Source organism: Schistocerca piceifrons, unplaced genomic scaffold (genome assembly GCF_021461385.2).
Source record: "Schistocerca piceifrons isolate TAMUIC-IGC-003096 unplaced genomic scaffold, iqSchPice1.1 HiC_scaffold_943, whole genome shotgun sequence".
Taxonomy (NCBI): domain Eukaryota; kingdom Metazoa; phylum Arthropoda; class Insecta; order Orthoptera; family Acrididae; genus Schistocerca; species Schistocerca piceifrons.
Window position 1 is genome coordinate 270,001 of NW_025729216.1, and position 7,500 is coordinate 277,500.

Genomic DNA, 7,500 nt, shown 5'->3' on the forward strand with positions numbered 1-7,500 from the left:
TCCCGCAACATGACCTCCTGCAACGACGCTACCGCCATCTATGAGACGCCAAGCCGACTAAGACAGCGATGGCGCCACAGTGCCCGCCTTTCGACGCCACCCACAAAGCCTGCAGCCTCTGTCGACCATAGCACCCATTCTCCAGTGGCTCTGCCGCACGAAGCCGTGGACCGGCAATGACTCCACCCGCACCCGTTCGTGGACCACCCCAACCGCCAAACGCGCACCTCCAGCGGATGAACGGCGGACGTTTCCCGCACTCGTAAAGTGCAATCCACCCCTATAACTTGCGTTTCATGAAGAGTTATTTCCAATATGCGACATTCCCGCTGTCCCTATACATGAGCCGCGACCTGTACCACTTACGAGCGAGAGACGCGATCGCGTTGCCCACTGTACGGCGTCCGATACCGAGCCATCAGCATGTCGGTCCCCATGCGCGTTGCACTCGCACTCGCACTCGCAGTCGCAAAAACGTGGGGCAAATATATTACGCGGAAGAGTTATAACAGACCGAGCCCCACTGCATGGGGGGAGTCTTTGTCACTAATGTACACAGATGGAACATTTTGGACTGGAACCAGATTACCCGTACACACGGCGCTGATTAGTAATCAATGCAGAGCCATCAAATTACAGAATATATATACAACTGTCCGTATACATGCTGAAAGAGTGTGCCCACAATGGGAACCACACGTCAGCCAGACACTCTCATCACGCACCACTCTCTGCTTCTAACGGGCGCACATACAATATGTAAGCACCAGCATGGAACAACATCCAGTGCATCCTCTCCGCCACATTACACAATCCACACTATCACAACCAGACCAGGAGGTCCATGCAGAAAATAGAATATCCCCCCCTTTCGACATCCACCATTGCGCAGATAAGGCACCAATACCCACACATGTCCTATACAACGGTGCACCCAACATCACAATAGTACCTCCTGTCACAGCCCACAAACAATGACATGAGTCAAAGACACAGATCTGACACAAGCATAGAATTGGAGCGCCGCCTCTAATAAGCCAAAGGTGCATCCTGACGTGACAAATCTCATCATGTCACAAGCATTCACTTACTATAATCACTATCAACGAACCTGCCGCCCCCGCCCCCCCCCCCCTACACCTTTCCTTACAACAACGTGTAACCTAACCTAACCTATGTTGTACCTTAACCTAACCTATGTTGTGCCTTAACCTAACCTATGTTGTGCCTTAACCTAACCCATGTTGTGCCTTAACCTAACCCATGTTGTGCCTTAACCTAACCCATGTTGTGCCTTAACCTAACCCATGTTGTGCCTTAACCTAACCCATGTTGTGCCTTAACCTAACCCATGTTGTGCCTTAACCTAACCCATGTTGTGCCTTAACCTAACCCATGTTGTGCCTTAACCTAACCCATGTTGTGCCTTAACCTAACCCATGTTGTGCCTTAACCTAACCCATGTTGTGCCTTAACCTAACCCATGTTGTGCCTTAACCTAACCCATGTTGTACCTTAACCTAACCCATGTTGTACCTTAACCTAACCCATGTTGTACCTTAACCTAACCCATGTTGTACCTTAACCTAACCCATGTTGTACCCTAACCTAACCCATGTTGTACCCTAACCTAACCCATGTTGTCCCCTAACCTAACCCATGTTGTCCCCTAACCTAACCCATGTTGTCCCCTAACCTAACCCATGTTGTCCCCTAACCTAACCCATGATGTCCCCTAACCTAACCCATGTTGTCCCCTAACCTAACCCATGTTGTCCCCTAACCTAACCCATGTTGTGCCTTAACCTAACCCATGTTGTGCCTTAACCTAACCCATGTTGTCCCCTAACCTAACCCATGTTGTCCCCTAACCTAACCCATGTTGTCCCCTAACCTAACCCATGTTGTCCCCTAACCTAACCCACGTTGTCCGCTAACGTAACCCACGTTGTCGCCTAAACCTGCTCTGTAATTGTTATACGACTCGTTCAATTAGTGTAGTGTTGCCCACCCGCAACCCTCGCAATATAGTTCGCTACTCGCACTGCCCGCTCCCCTGTGTATCGCTTCATGTTAAACACCTTGCAAGTCTTGCTGACTTTCCACATGCTCCTGCTGTACACTGTAATGTGGATGGCAGCAGGACGTACATGCCGCCCCCCCCCCACCCCTCCCCACGTCCCCACGTCCCCACCTTGCCCCCTGCCTTCGCAAGCTGGTTGGTGACAAGTTTGCATGTTCAATGCCCTTCGCATGCGACGTACGCAGGCTACGTTGTGGTGCAGCCTGTGTCAACTGTCCGCTGATGTCGTACGCGTGAACCACAATCTGTACTGCACATTCGTCCTTATGTACTGAATGATACATCGTGGCACATGTGTGACCGTACAACGACTGCGCCCAAAAACGGCGGACCATACAGTGCAAATATTGTGCACGCAGCTACGTGTCGTCTCCCTATGAGAGCTGGATTGCAGTGTGGTACGCCATAGAGACGTGTGGGAGGAACGGACGCCGTGGATGGCGATCAGCATGAGCTGTCTGTTGATGTATTCGGACCTAGTCGTCTCTCCTCACACACCGTGATGGCATGGTGCACCGCGTTCCATATCTGCGACATGCTACAGAGGCCGGTTGACAGTCGTTCGAGCAATGGACATCGCATACGTACGGGGGCCACCTTCCACGTATTGTCTAGGCGTGCACATTTTGTTGCGTGTATGTGGGCAGACGTAGTGTGGCGTGACACCTGACACAGGCATGCAATAATCGTTGAAGTTGCAAATGGCGATGGACGCCTGCGTTTTCTGGTGAAGTTACGCAAATGAACAAATGGTAACCTGTTGTGGTGCGGTTGTTCTCGCTAGGGGTGAATCGGTGATGGCGACGATAGGTTGAGGTACTAACCGGTTGTTCCAGCGATACCCACCATGCCGACGAAACTGAACGGCATCTGGGTGTGAAGCGATACGCGGCGGTGGCTGGGTGGGACCGTCCCCGGCCGGTGAGGGGGCGCCTCCCGGCGTGCTGGCCGCGCGGTGCGTGGGCGCACGCGCTACAGCCGGCTGGTGGGGGCGGCCAGTGGCAGGCGCGCCGGCCGACGGACGCGGCAGGCGTCGCAGCTGCGCGCCGGCGCACCCTGCGCGCGGCGCCGTGCGGCCAAAGTAGGTCCTCGCGGGCCCGGTGCGAAGCGCGGTGGACATCTTCAGTGTGCTGGTCCGATTGAGGACTGTGTGCGTTGAGGATGCGCCGCCGCCCGGCGCTCGGCGCCGCGACGCCGTCTGCTGCTCGGTCGCCCCAGGGGTTCTCGCTGGTGGTTTGTATCGCAGCTGTGCGGATGTGTTGGCGCGTGCGCTGTGCTGGGAGAGTTCGTGTTGTCTCCCGCCGGCAATGCCACGACAGCACGCTCCCGGGCCTCTGTCGGCAGCGGCAAGCTCAGTTGGGAGCACGGGTGGTCGCACCGAAAGCGTCTACTCGCCTAACTCCGGGCGATTGCGCCTCTCTCGAACCCGACCAAGTACTTGGGACGGCGCTGCGCGCCGCCGGGACCTGAGAGGGTTTCGAGGTGTATTGTGCAGGGGAGCTCAGCCTCCTCCTGTTTGCAGAATGATTGAGCGGACGCTTGCGTGTTCGCGCGGGCCCCCGGGACACACTCCCGGGCGGCCGGCTGCTCAGCTCTAGTTGACGCAGCTCCCTGGTTGATCCTGCCAGTAGTCATATGCTTGTCTCAAAGATTAAGCCATGCATGTCTCAGTACAAGCCGCATTAAGGTGAAACCGCGAATGGCTCATTAAATCAGTTATGGTTCCTTAGATCGTACCCACGTTACTTGGATAACTGTGGTAATTCTAGAGCTAATACATGCAAACAGAGTCCCGACCAGAGATGGAAGGGACGCTTTTATTAGATCAAAACCAATCGGTCGGCTCGTCCGGTCCGTTTGCCTTGGTGACTCTGAATAACTTTGGGCTGATCGCACGGTCCTCGTACCGGCGACGCATCTTTCAAATTTCTGCCTTATCAACTGTCGATGGTAGGTTCTGCGCCTACCATGGTTGTAACGGGTAACGGGGAATCAGGGTTCGATTCCGGAGAGGGAGCCTGAGAAACGGCTACCACATCCAAGGAAGGCAGCAGGCGCGCAAATTACCCACTCCCGGCACGGGGAGGTAGTGACGAAAAATAACGATACGGGACTCATCCGAGGCCCCGTAATCGGAATGAGTACACTTTAAATCCTTTAACGAGTATCTATTGGAGGGCAAGTCTGGTGCCAGCAGCCGCGGTAATTCCAGCTCCAATAGCGTATATTAAAGTTGTTGCGGTTAAAAAGCTCGTAGTTGGATTTGTGTCCCACGCTGTTGGTTCACCGCCCGTCGGTGTTTAACTGGCATGTATCGTGGGACGTCCTGCCGGTGGGGCGAGCTGAAGGCGTGCGACCGCCCCGTGCGTGCTCGTGCGTCCCGAGGCGGACCCCGTTGAAATCCTACCAGGGTGCTCTTTATTGAGTGTCTCGGTGGGCCGGCACGTTTACTTTGAACAAATTAGAGTGCTTAAAGCAGGCAAGCCCGCCTGAATACTGTGTGCATGGAATAATGGAATAGGACCTCGGTTCTATTTTGTTGGTTTTCGGAACCCGAGGTAATGATTAATAGGGACAGGCGGGGGCATTCGTATTGCGACGTTAGAGGTGAAATTCTTGGATCGTCGGAAGACGAACAGAAGCGAAAGCATTCGCCAAGTATGTTTTCATTAATCAAGAACGAAAGTTAGAGGTTCGAAGGCGATCAGATACCGCCCTAGTTCTAACCATAAACGATGCCAGCCAGCGATCCGCCGCAGTTCCTCCGATGACTCGGCGGGCAGCCTCCGGGAAACCAAAGCTTTTGGGTTCCGGGGGAAGTATGGTTGCAAAGCTGAAACTTAAAGGAATTGACGGAAGGGCACCACCAGGAGTGGAGCCTGCGGCTTAATTTGACTCAACACGGGAAACCTCACCAGGCCCGGACACCGGAAGGATTGACAGATTGATAGCTCTTTCTTGATTCGGTGGGTGGTGGTGCATGGCCGTTCTTAGTTGGTGGAGCGATTTGTCTGGTTAATTCCGATAACGAACGAGACTCTAGCCTGCTAACTAGTCGCGTGACATCCTTCGTGCTGTCAGCGATTACTTTTCTTCTTAGAGGGACAGGCGGCTTCTAGCCGCACGAGATTGAGCAATAACAGGTCTGTGATGCCCTTAGATGTTCTGGGCCGCACGCGCGCTACACTGAAGGAATCAGCGTGTCTTCCTAGGCCGAAAGGTCGGGGTAACCCGCTGAACCTCCTTCGTGCTAGGGATTGGGGCTTGCAATTGTTCCCCATGAACGAGGAATTCCCAGTAAGCGCGAGTCATAAGCTCGCGTTGATTACGTCCCTGCCCTTTGTACACACCGCCCGTCGCTACTACCGATTGAATGATTTAGTGAGGTCTTCGGACTGGTACGCGGCATTGACTCTGTCGTTGCCGATGCTACCGGAAAGATGACCAAACTTGATCATTTAGAGGAAGTAAAAGTCGTAACAAGGTTTCCGTAGGTGAACCTGCGGAAGGATCATTACCGACTAGACTGCATGTCTTTCGATGTGCGTGTCGTGTCGCGCAACACGCTACCTGTACGGCTCGCAGTAGCCGTGCGCCGCGTGCGGAACCACGCGTGCCTCTCAAAACTAGCGGCAATGTTGTGTGGTACGAGCGCTGAAGCGCTGGAGCGGCTGGCCTGCGGCACCTGGCGCCTGGCGCCGGTTTTGAATGACTTTCGCCCGAGTGCCTGTCCGCTCCGGTGTGGAGCCGTACGACGCCCGTCGGCCGTGAGGCCGTTGGACACAGAACGCTGGAACAGGGGCCGCCACACGCCTCACTCCCGCCTATGCGACCGTCTCGAAAGAGACGGCGGAAACTGAGAAAAGATCACCCAGGACGGTGGATCACTCGGCTCGTGGGTCGATGAAGAACGCAGCAAATTGCGCGTCGACATGTGAACTGCAGGACACATGAACATCGACGTTTCGAACGCACATTGCGGTCCATGGATTCCGTTCCCGGGCCACGTCTGGCCTTTCACAAGGTTCTCGCGTCACGCCTGATGCGTGCATGTGCTGTGGACGAACGTCAGCGGGCATTCATCCCCCGGGATGGGATGTTGGAAAACACCTTCATCTTGGACACTGCTCTCACCGACGCAGTCCGCTCCTGTCGCTCTGTTTTTGTGGCATCGATCGACGTCTCTAAAGCGTTCGATTCGGTGGACCATGCTGCCCTCCGCCCCGTGCTGAGGGCTCATGGCCTGCCGGATTGCTTTATTGAGTACGTCGAAAGGTGTTACGAGGGTAGCACGACAGTGATAGCGGGCGGCGCCGACGTGGGCGTGCCCCTGCAGCCGGCTAGTGGTGTGCGTCAGGGTGACCCCCTCTCCCCCCTCCTTTTCAATTTTGCGGTGGACTATGTTTTGAGTCAACTTCCCTCCCACATCGGAGCTCGGATCCTTGGTCGCAGAGTTAACGCTGCGGCCTTCGCAGATGACGTCCTGCTTTTTGCATCGACCGCGAGGGGATTGCAGTCCCTCATCGACGCAGCCGTCGCAGCCCTCGCCCATCTGGGGCTGCAGATCAACGCCCGGAAGTGTTTCACCCTCGCCTTAGTCGCGTCTGGGCGCGACAAGAAGGTGAAGGTCGACGCCGACGTTACCTTCAAAGCGGGCAACGCCACCGTGCCCGCCCTACGTGTGGGTGAAACCTTCCGGTACCTGGGACTGCAATTCTCCACCGCTGGTCGCTGCGTTTTCAACCCACGACGCCACCTGGTGGAGCAGCTGGACGTCATCTCCCGAGCTCCGCTCAAGCCGCAACAGCGCCTCCACGCCCTCACCACCGTACTTCTGCCTGGCCTGTACCATGGGCTGGCCCTCAGCCGCACCCGAGTGGGTGCGTTGAAAGCGGCAGATGTGACCATCCGTGCCGCCGTCAGGAGATGGTTCCGCCTTCCGGCGGACACTCCCCTGGGCTACTTCCACGCTCCTGTAGCCCAGGGAGGCCTCGGCATCCCATCATGCCGATGGATGGGGCCAACACTTCGCCGGTCCCGTCTCCTGGCGCTGAAGAGGATTGGGCCAGCCGCCGACGGTGCAGGCCGGGACGAGGTGCAGCGTGAGATTGAGGTGCTGGAGCGGCATCTTATGTGGGAGGGCCACCTCCTCAAATCGTCGACGCAGGTTGGAGAGATGTGGGCCGCGCGCCTGCACGTTGCCTTTGACGGTGCGGCGCTGTCATCTTCCGCCGCCGTCAAGGGGCAACACCAGTGGGTCGCTGACACCAGTCGCCTGCTATCTGGGCGTAACTTCATCGACGCTCTCCGCGCCCGCATCAACGCCTTCCCCACGAAGGCATGGCGCAGTCGCGGGCGGGAGGCGGACACCAGATGCCGCGCGGGCTGCCAGGCCGTAGAGACCGCCAACCACGTGT

The 7,500-nt window shown here is 56.2% G+C and overlaps 1 non-coding gene and 1 pseudogene across 1 annotated transcript; both read left to right on the top strand.

The window, feature by feature from the left end:
- The first annotated feature begins 3,691 nt into the window (after positions 1 to 3,691).
- Positions 3,692 to 5,600, top strand: LOC124772984. Its single transcript, XR_007014434.1, has one exon. It is a non-coding gene; the product is annotated as a small subunit ribosomal RNA (ribosomal RNA).
- A 351-nt stretch (positions 5,601 to 5,951) lies between these two features.
- On the top strand, positions 5,952 to 6,103 carry LOC124772788 (annotated as a pseudogene).
- The last annotated feature ends 1,397 nt before the right edge of the window (positions 6,104 to 7,500 follow it).